At 36.9% G+C, this 9,133-nt stretch overlaps 1 long non-coding RNA gene across 1 annotated transcript; it reads left to right on the forward strand.

Moving 5' to 3' along the window:
* Positions 1 to 1,367: 1,367 nt before the first annotated feature.
* Positions 1,368 to 6,052, forward strand: LOC117520355. The gene is made up of 3 exons (XR_004563624.1): positions 1,368 to 1,379; positions 1,811 to 1,813; positions 5,976 to 6,052. It is a non-coding gene; the product is annotated as an uncharacterized LOC117520355 (long non-coding RNA).
* Positions 6,053 to 9,133: the final 3,081 nt, after the last annotated feature.

Raw genomic sequence — 9,133 nt, forward strand, 5'->3', positions numbered from 1 at the left:
AATGTGGAAGTCACACATAAATTACATAAAAGGAAAAATAGCGAAAGCCATTGCTGTTTTGCATAAAGCAAAATATTCATTAAATAGTTATGGATTATTAACATTGTACAATTCATTGATTGTCCCATATTTAACTTATTGTGTAGAAATCTGGGGATCAACATATACAACTTATATACAACCTTTGTTTATTCTGCAGAAAAGGGCTTTAAGGGTGATTAGCAACAGTGGTTTTAGAGATCCATCTAATCCATTGTTCATTAAGTATAGGGTACTTAAATTTCGTGATTTGGTCGATTTGAAAATATTACAAACAATGTACCAAGCTAATAAAAATGCTTTACCAACAAACATTCAAAATATGTTTGAGAAAAGAGTAAGTAGTTATAAATTGAAAGGAATAGAAGTCTTTAGAAAATCCAAGATTTAGAACCAAAGTAAAGGAACGGAGTATTGCAGTAAATGGTGTAAAATTATAGAACAATCTCAACAAAGAAATTAAAGAATTAAGGTCGCTTAAATTATTTAAAAAACGTATTAAACTAGATGTATTAAGTAAGTATGAAACGTCAGTGGGCTGTAAGGAAGTCAAAAAGGTAATTTGTTAATAATGTTTAAAATGTTTTAAGTTTAAAAATGTAACCTGTCAGAGATGTAATCTATTAAATAATGGTCATAATTATGAAATAAGTCAGTGGTATGTGACAAGTTAAAGAAATACAATCTGTTAAATAATGTTGAATAATGACGCTGGATATTGAAAGATTGTATTGTAAAAAGGGACAGAAAATATAAGACTTGTTCTTCTCTCTGCTCCTTTTCATTCTGGTAATTGAGATGCTTTATTTCTGCTTTTCTGTTTTCTTTTTCTTTTAAATTAATGAAATAAATATTGAAGAAAGAAAGAAAGAAAGAATCAGTTAATCAGTGAAATCACCTGGTGGAATCAGTGGCTGCAAAGAAAACCTGCACCCGCTTGGCCCTTTCTGGAACAAGTTGCTCACCCCTGGTCTAAATAAAAAAGATGCTCCAATCACATAGAAAACTACACATTATTTGTCTGATCATAAAGATTCCAAAAAAGGTATAGTTTGAACAATCTGTGACTGAATGTTATGGAGTTATGAGGTAAAAGCAGGAAGAATGGTGACAAAGGTCAGTTTCAGTTTTTACAGGGGTCAAAAGTTAAAGTTGCTCCATTAATTTAGCTCCAGCTGTATTTGTGCAGAATTTGATGCTTGTATGACCATTTGAAGGTTTGTTAGTTTAAAGATGTGTACATAAGCCAACCCGAATTAAAGGACAAATGCTGCTTTTAACAACCTGGACCTCATTTCTGACATAAAATACGGTCGTTTACTCACCAGTATAAGTTTGATGTGATTAGAAGTCCATAGTTCAAACAACATGCTCAGTTCAAATCTGGAGCAAACATTATTCTTCTTCTACTAAGGTGGATTAGAACTTTTTGTGGTACACAGCGCAAACTACTGGACAGGAGGAACCTAGCAGTCAATGTGACACTGATTTGAAAATGCAGCTCTTTCAACCAGATGTGTGGTGCTGTGACATGTCAATCATTTGTGTCCAATCAGATTTCAGGAGAGTCCAGTGAAACCCCGGCCTCCGCTCTAGCTCCACCCATGCCAGGAAGTAATTGACATTTGAACATTTTTTTAACAAAACTTTATTTCAACAAATGCAATAACAAACAAACAAAACACAAGGGCAAAGAGATATACAAGAAAAATAAAAAAAGTTCAAGTTCCTTATGGAGGTGTCAACATTTTTTCTGTGTTCAACAAAATAGTTCGTTTTCACTTCACACTTTCTTTACATTTGTAATTTTTTTTTATGATTGAGAAGTTGTGCAACACAGTGCATTTTTTTAAAGATTAACGATAAACACACAAAGTACAAAGGTATGCCAGGGGTTAACGAATAAAGAAAAACATAAAATAAATAAATATAACAAAGATAACCTGTCAGCACTTAAAATATTTTAGAGTATCAAGAGTCTTCACAGCTTTGGGATTTGAAGAAGACTGAATTGAGACTTTGTAATGTTGTAATTCAAGCAAGTACATTTTGAACATGCGCTTTTTTCCTGAAAATTTACATTTACGAATATGAAATTTAGCAAATATAATTAAGAAATTTATGAGATAAAATTCTTTCTTTTTAGAGTTACATACATTATAGAAACCAAAGAGCACATCAGAGTACATCATTGGCCTGAGAACAAAAAGAGCAGCTGCAGTCCATGTCCTTGTGAAGAGACTTTTTTGCAGGGTAGCATCTGTGGAGAAGTTTGAAGCACACATCTCGAACTTTGTTTGTAATCAAGTATTTATGAGATAAAGTCCATACAGTAGTCCAGTTAATATCAGGCACAAACACATTTGAACATTTCCTGTTTCACTGTGACTGATAAATTGGCATTTCCTGTTTGAGTGTGAGCTTGCCACTGAGTTCCCGTGAGATTCCATGGGATCTCATCTGTCAATCCAGGAAGTGTTTGACATTTGAACATTTCCTGTTTTACTTGTTGTGTGGGCCGCCAGAAGAGGAGGTACTGCTGGCCCACCACCAGAGGGCGCCCTGCCTGAAGTGCGGGCTTCAGGCACGAGGGGGCGCTGCCGCCTTACAGGAACAGCCGAGGTGACAGCTGTCACTCATCAACTATGACAGCTGTCACCGATCATCTGCACTTCACCCCGGATAAAAGCAGGATGACACCTCCACCACGTCGCCGAGATATCGTACTTCTTGGAGGTAACTTTCTCTGCCTGCGTATTGTACTAATTGATTTCAAGAGCTACTTTGTTGCAGCTGTCTACCCAGAGGACCGGCGTGGGCCGCGACTGTTTCGTTCTACGTCCCACCAGATAAGTGGTACTCAGACGCTGCACGAGTGTGTGTTAGAGGTGGAGGTGGAATTCCCACCGTTGTTGTTACGGGGTGTACACACACCCACACTTGACTGTCTTTGCTCTTCGCCAGCAGTACCAGATCCGACACGCTGAGACGGTGGCCACCTGGGGAATTCAGGACCTGGCGGCTCCAGTATTCTTCGGGTTCGGTGGCGGTGGAAATTGTGTGGTTCCGGTTCATCTCCAGACGGACGTCTCCTATCATCGAGCCTGCCCACACGACACCTTTATCCATTGACTTGTATTTATTCTATAATCTGCTGTGTGTGGTTGTGACATTCACAACAGTAAAGTGTTCAAATTTAACTCCCTCTATTGTCCGTTCATTTGCGCCCCCTGTTGTGGGTCCGTGTCACTACACTTTCCCAACATTACTGTGGATTTCAAAATTGTGGCACTTCCTGTTTAGGACGCCCTGTACCATGAGTGACCTTCGCGCCGCTGCGTGCCATTTCGCTCATATTATTATTATTATTATTATTATCATCTATGCCTGTATGCTGTAATAAGGGACAGAACTCTTCAAATTATTGGTCATTACTTTCGATTTCAATCATATTCACAGGTGAAATGATCGTCCACAGCCTTTGAACTGGAGGTTTGTGCAGTTTATAGCTGCACATGAAGGTGTTTTTTGGCAGAATCACAAAGAATAAAGTGGCATGCACCTGGTTAAAAAAAAAGACCATTCAGGAACGGCACAGGCAAGTGGTAATATCGCTGCCGATTTGCTTCGGAAATACTGGCCAATGAAGTATCCACTGGGTCATTTCTGAGGGGAATGATTAGTCAACACCAACCCCTTTTGATCAGTCCCCCTGCCTTCACTGCACATGCGTCATTTTGGATTTATATAGCGCGTTTCCATCTGCATCAGACGCTCAAAGCGCATAACAAATAAAGTCTCACATTCACCCCAATGTGAGGGTGCTACCATACAAGTTACTCACTATACAGAGGACGGAGGACCTTGCCCTCGGAACCTTAGTGAATTTCCGGTCAGGCTGGGATTTGAACCAAGGATCCTCTTGTCTGGTCTCAAGTCCAGCGCTTGAAGCACTAAACCATCACTTCCCCTAAAGTCTACACAATTGGTCCCCCGCCCGGTTGTGAATTCTTAATTCTTGTAAATGTAAAGGTTAATGTGTACAGAGTAATAACTTACTTTCCATTTACTTTGGCAGACTGTAAACTACACCCTTCATCATTTTTTGAATATATTAATGTGGCAATCTGTTTTTGTTATGATATTAATAAATTAAAAGGATCTATTACATTCTTCATTTTTCAATATATTAATGGGGCAATCTGATCATACCAAAATATTAATAAATTAAAAGGATCGACTATGCTCATTATTTTTTAATATATTAATTTGGCAATCTCTTTTTGTCATGATATTAATAAATTAAAAGGATCTATTACTCTTCATTTTTAATATATTAATTTGGCAATCTCTTTTTGTCATGATATTAATAAATTAAAAGGATCTATTACTTCATTTTTAATATATTAATTTGGCAATCTGTTTTTGTCATGATATTAATAAATTAAAAGGATCTAGATTACTCTTCATTTTTTTATATATTAATGTGGCAATCTGTTTTTTTCATGATATTAATAAATTAAAAGGATCTATTACTCTTCATTTTTTTATATATTAATGTGGCAATCTGTTTTTGTCATGATATGAATAAATTCAAAGGATCTATTACTCTTCATTTTTAATATATTAATGTGGCAATCTGTTTTTGTCATGATATTAATAAATTAAAAGGATCTATTACTCTTCATTTTTTTTATATATTAATGTGGCAATCTCTTTTTGTCATGATATTAATAAATTAAAAGGATCTATTACTTCATTTTTAATATATTAATTTGGCAATCTGTTTTTGTCATGATATTAATAAATTAAAAGGATCTAGATTACTCTTCATTTTTTTATATATTAATGTGGCAATCTGTTTTTTTCATGATATTAATAAATTCAAAGGATCTATTACTCTTCATTTTTAATATATTAATGTGGCAATCTGTTTTTTCATGATATTAATAAATTAAAAGGATCTATTACACTCTTCATTTTTTAATATATTAATGTGGCAATCTGATCATGTCAAAATATTAACAAGGATCGACTACACTCGTCATTTTTTAATGTATTAATTTAGCAATCTGACTGTGTCATAATATTAATGAATCATAAGGATCTATTACGGTCGTCATTTTGGTAAAACTAGCGGGTTAAGTGCAGTCCTTCAAGTACTGTTTAATGGCCTCCATCAGTTCATTGTAGTCATGAACAGTCTTTCCGTCATCCAAAACTCTCTCTTCAGTGGTGTCCATTATCTCTCTCTCTCTCTCTCTATATATATATAATGCTTTCTTGAGGTTATTAAACAACACTTACAATCCAGCATCAATATGCCATGGTCTCCAGAAAATCTACAATAACCTCCCATTTCAGTTCTCCAACCCCCTGCAAATTACTTTTTGAGTCCTTTCTTTCTAACAGGAGAATTACTATTAATTATTACTATTTACTTGAGTACTTCATTCAGGTGCTGTACTCCTCCATAGTTTCTGCACAGGTGATCCTGTGTTTTACACTGTCTACCTGTCTTGCACCTGTTGGATTCTGTTATGTGAGTCTTGCAGTATTTGTCTTGTCTTTTGCACTATTAGATACTGTTATTTTATATATATATATATATATATATATATATATATATATATATATATATATATATATATATATATATATATATATATATATATATATATATATATATATATATATATATATATCTGATTTGTGTTTTACCTGCTGTGTGTTTTGCACTCGGGTTATGTATGAAATGACATTTTGTTCATCTACATGCCTGTATGGAGCACCATGACAGTAAAGCTGACTTTACTTAATTTTACTTTACTTTACACCCTGTGATAGACTGGCGTCCTGTCCAGGGTGGACTCTGTCTCTCACCCTGCGTGTGCTAGGACAGACTCACAACCTTCATGTCAGCTTCAGTTTACAAGTTAACCCTCAAGCGACTGAGTGCAGTAATTTATGACCCCGGGCATATATTCTTGTGCACCATTTTTCTAATTTTAATTAGAAAAAAGTTTCCTAAAATGAATGTTTTCCTACAATTGCTCATAGAATTTTGCAAGGATCGGCCGATCTGTGTGGCAAGTATCCAAACTTTGGTTAGATTACTTTTTACTTAGATTACTTTCTACTTTTTTCAACATAATAGTTTCAGATGGTATTGTAATTTGTCAACTCTAATCATTATATTGTACTGTTATGCAAGGAAGCATGACCAACAGACGTAGAATAGCAAGATTTACAGCTACAGCTGCAAGTGTTGAGACTGATTCTTGATGCCCAGAGTGAGGATGAAAAGGATGACGGACAAATAAGAGTGAAATAAATATGAAGAACCCTGAAACAATAATTTATATAGAAGTACTCCAATATGAAGTCAATGGGGTCATAAAATCACTAAAATAGCTTGGTCACTTGAGGGTTTAAGGTGGCAACTGTGGTGAGAAACATGATGCCAACTACAACCCCTGGCAATAATTATGGAATCACCGGCCTCAGAGGATCTTCATTCAGTTGTTTAATTTTGTAGAAAAAAAGCAGATCACAGACATGACACAAAACTAAAGTCATTTCAAATGGCAACTTTCTGGCTTTAAGAAACACTACAAGAAATTAGGAAAAAAAATTGTGGCAGTCAGTAATGGTTACTTTTTTAGACCAAGCAGAGGGAAAAAAATATGGACTCACTCAATTCTGAGGAATAACTTATGGAATCACCCTGTAAATTTTCATCCCCAAAACTAACACCTGCATCAAATCAGATCTGCTCATTAGTCTGCATCTAAAAAGGAGTGATCACACCTTGGAGAGCTGTTGCACCAAGTGGACTGACATGAATCATGGCTCCAACACAAAAGATGTCAGTTGAAACAAAGGAGAGGATTATCAAACTCTTAAAAGAGGGTAAATCATCACGCAATGTTGCAAAAGATGTTGGTTGTTCACAGTCAGCTGTGTCTAAACTCTGGACCAAATACAAACAACATGGGAAGGTTGTTAAAGGCAAACATACTGGTAGACCAAGGAAGACATCAAAGCATCAAGACAGAAAACTTAAAGCAATATGTCTCAAAAATCGAAAATGCACAACAAAACAAATGAGGAACGAATGGGAGGAAACTGGAGTCAACGTCTGTGACCGAACTGTAAGAAACCGCCTAAAGGAAATGGGATTTACATACAGAAAAGCTAAACGAAACCCATCATTAACATCTAAACAGAAAAAAACAAGGTTACAATGGGCTAAGGAAAAGCAATCGTGGACTGTGGATGACTGGATGAAAGTCATATTCAGTGATGAATCTTGAATCTGCATTGGGCAAGGTGATGATGCTGGAACTTTTGTTTGGTGCTGTTCTAATGAGATTTATAAAGATGACTGCCTGAAGAGAACATGTAAATTTCCACAGTCATTGATGATATGGGGCTGCATGTCAGGTAAAGGCACTGGGGAGATGGCTGTCATTACATCATCAATAAATGCACAAGTTTACGGTGACATTTTGGACACTTTTCTTATCCCATCAATTGAAAGGATGTTTGGGGATGATGAAATCATTTTTCAAGATGATAATGCAGCTTGCCATAGAGCAAAAACTGTGAAAACGTTCCTTGCAAAAAGACACATAGGGTCAATGTCATGGCCTGCAAATAGTCCGGATCTTAATCCAATTGAAAATCTTTGGTGGACGTTGAAGAAAATGGTCCATGACAAAGCTCCAACCTGCAAAGCTGATCTGGCAACAGCAATCAGAGAAAGTTGGAGCCAGATTGATAAAGAGTACTGTTTGTCACTCATTACGTCCATGCCTCAGAGACTGCAAGCTGTTATAAAAGCCAGAGGTGGTGCAACAAAATACTAGTGATGTGTTGGAGCATTCTTTTGTTTTTCATGATTCCATAATTTTTTCCTCAGAATTGAGTGAGTCCATATTTTTTTTCCCTCTGCTTGGTCTAAAAAAGTAGCCGTTACTGACTGCCACAATTTTTTTTCCTGATTTCTTATAGTGTTTCTTAAAGCCAGAAAGTTGCCATTTGAAATGACTTTAGTTTTGTGTCATGTCTGTGATCTGCTTTTTTTCTACAAAATTAAACAACTGAATGAACATCCTCCGAGGCCGGTGATTCTATAATTTTTGTCAGGGGTTGTACATGGGCAAATACAGGACGAAATATATAAGAGAACCATAAATGTATTGAAAGTCTACTTGATCGATGATGCCAAAGCTTTTCATCAGGACTACGAATTTGTGATGGCATTGCTCCTGAGTGTGTAGCAAAAAGAAAGTGCCGTGTGCTGTGATTAATGGGCTTCATTACTTCAACAACTGTTCAAAAAAATAAGTTTTGAAAGTTCCCAGGCTCCAGTCAATGTAGATTCCGAACTGCATTTGCATATATGTTGCTCGTTTACAACATGACTAAAAATAAAATGGCCTGGTACTTTCAGGAAAAGTTAAATGTCTGAAATTTGTGCATTTTTTTAAGGCCATGGCTAGTCGCATGGCTGCCGTGTCCATAACTCTCATTTGGCTATTCGCACGGCAAGACCCTGGTGGCGAAGTCGGGAACTGTGAAGGTGCTGAGCCACCGTGCGAATAACTCTCATTCCACTATTCGCCCAGCAAGACCCTGGTGGTGAAGTCGGGAACTGAAATGTTGTCGCATCATTTTATATTAAGGAAGTTTCAAACCAAAAAAAACTGTTATGTGTCGGACGCAGCCCGGAGAACCGACCAGCGTTTGAAGGACCCAGTATAAAATAAGAAGAGCATGGTACAAAGGATAACAGAGTTTAATGAACATAACAGTGCTGTGAAAAAATATAAAAGTGCGCGGTCTGGCGTGGTGGTTTTGCAGTGCGCTCCCAGCAGCGCCAACGGTCCGGATCCAGAACCAATTCGGACCCAAGGACCCCGCCGACACCCCCCAGGTGGCCGCGACAAACTGAGTCTGTGAAAGAAGGAATCATTATGTGAGTCCACACTCAACACACAGAGAGAACGCTCAAAGGTGCACAAACAGCAAACACTTCCTGGCTTAATTACTAATCAGCTTCCCACCCTGCAGGCATGGAACATCCAGT

The sequence above is a fragment of the Thalassophryne amazonica genome, chromosome 1 (assembly GCF_902500255.1).
Source record: "Thalassophryne amazonica chromosome 1, fThaAma1.1, whole genome shotgun sequence".
NCBI lineage: Eukaryota > Metazoa > Chordata > Actinopteri > Batrachoidiformes > Batrachoididae > Thalassophryne > Thalassophryne amazonica.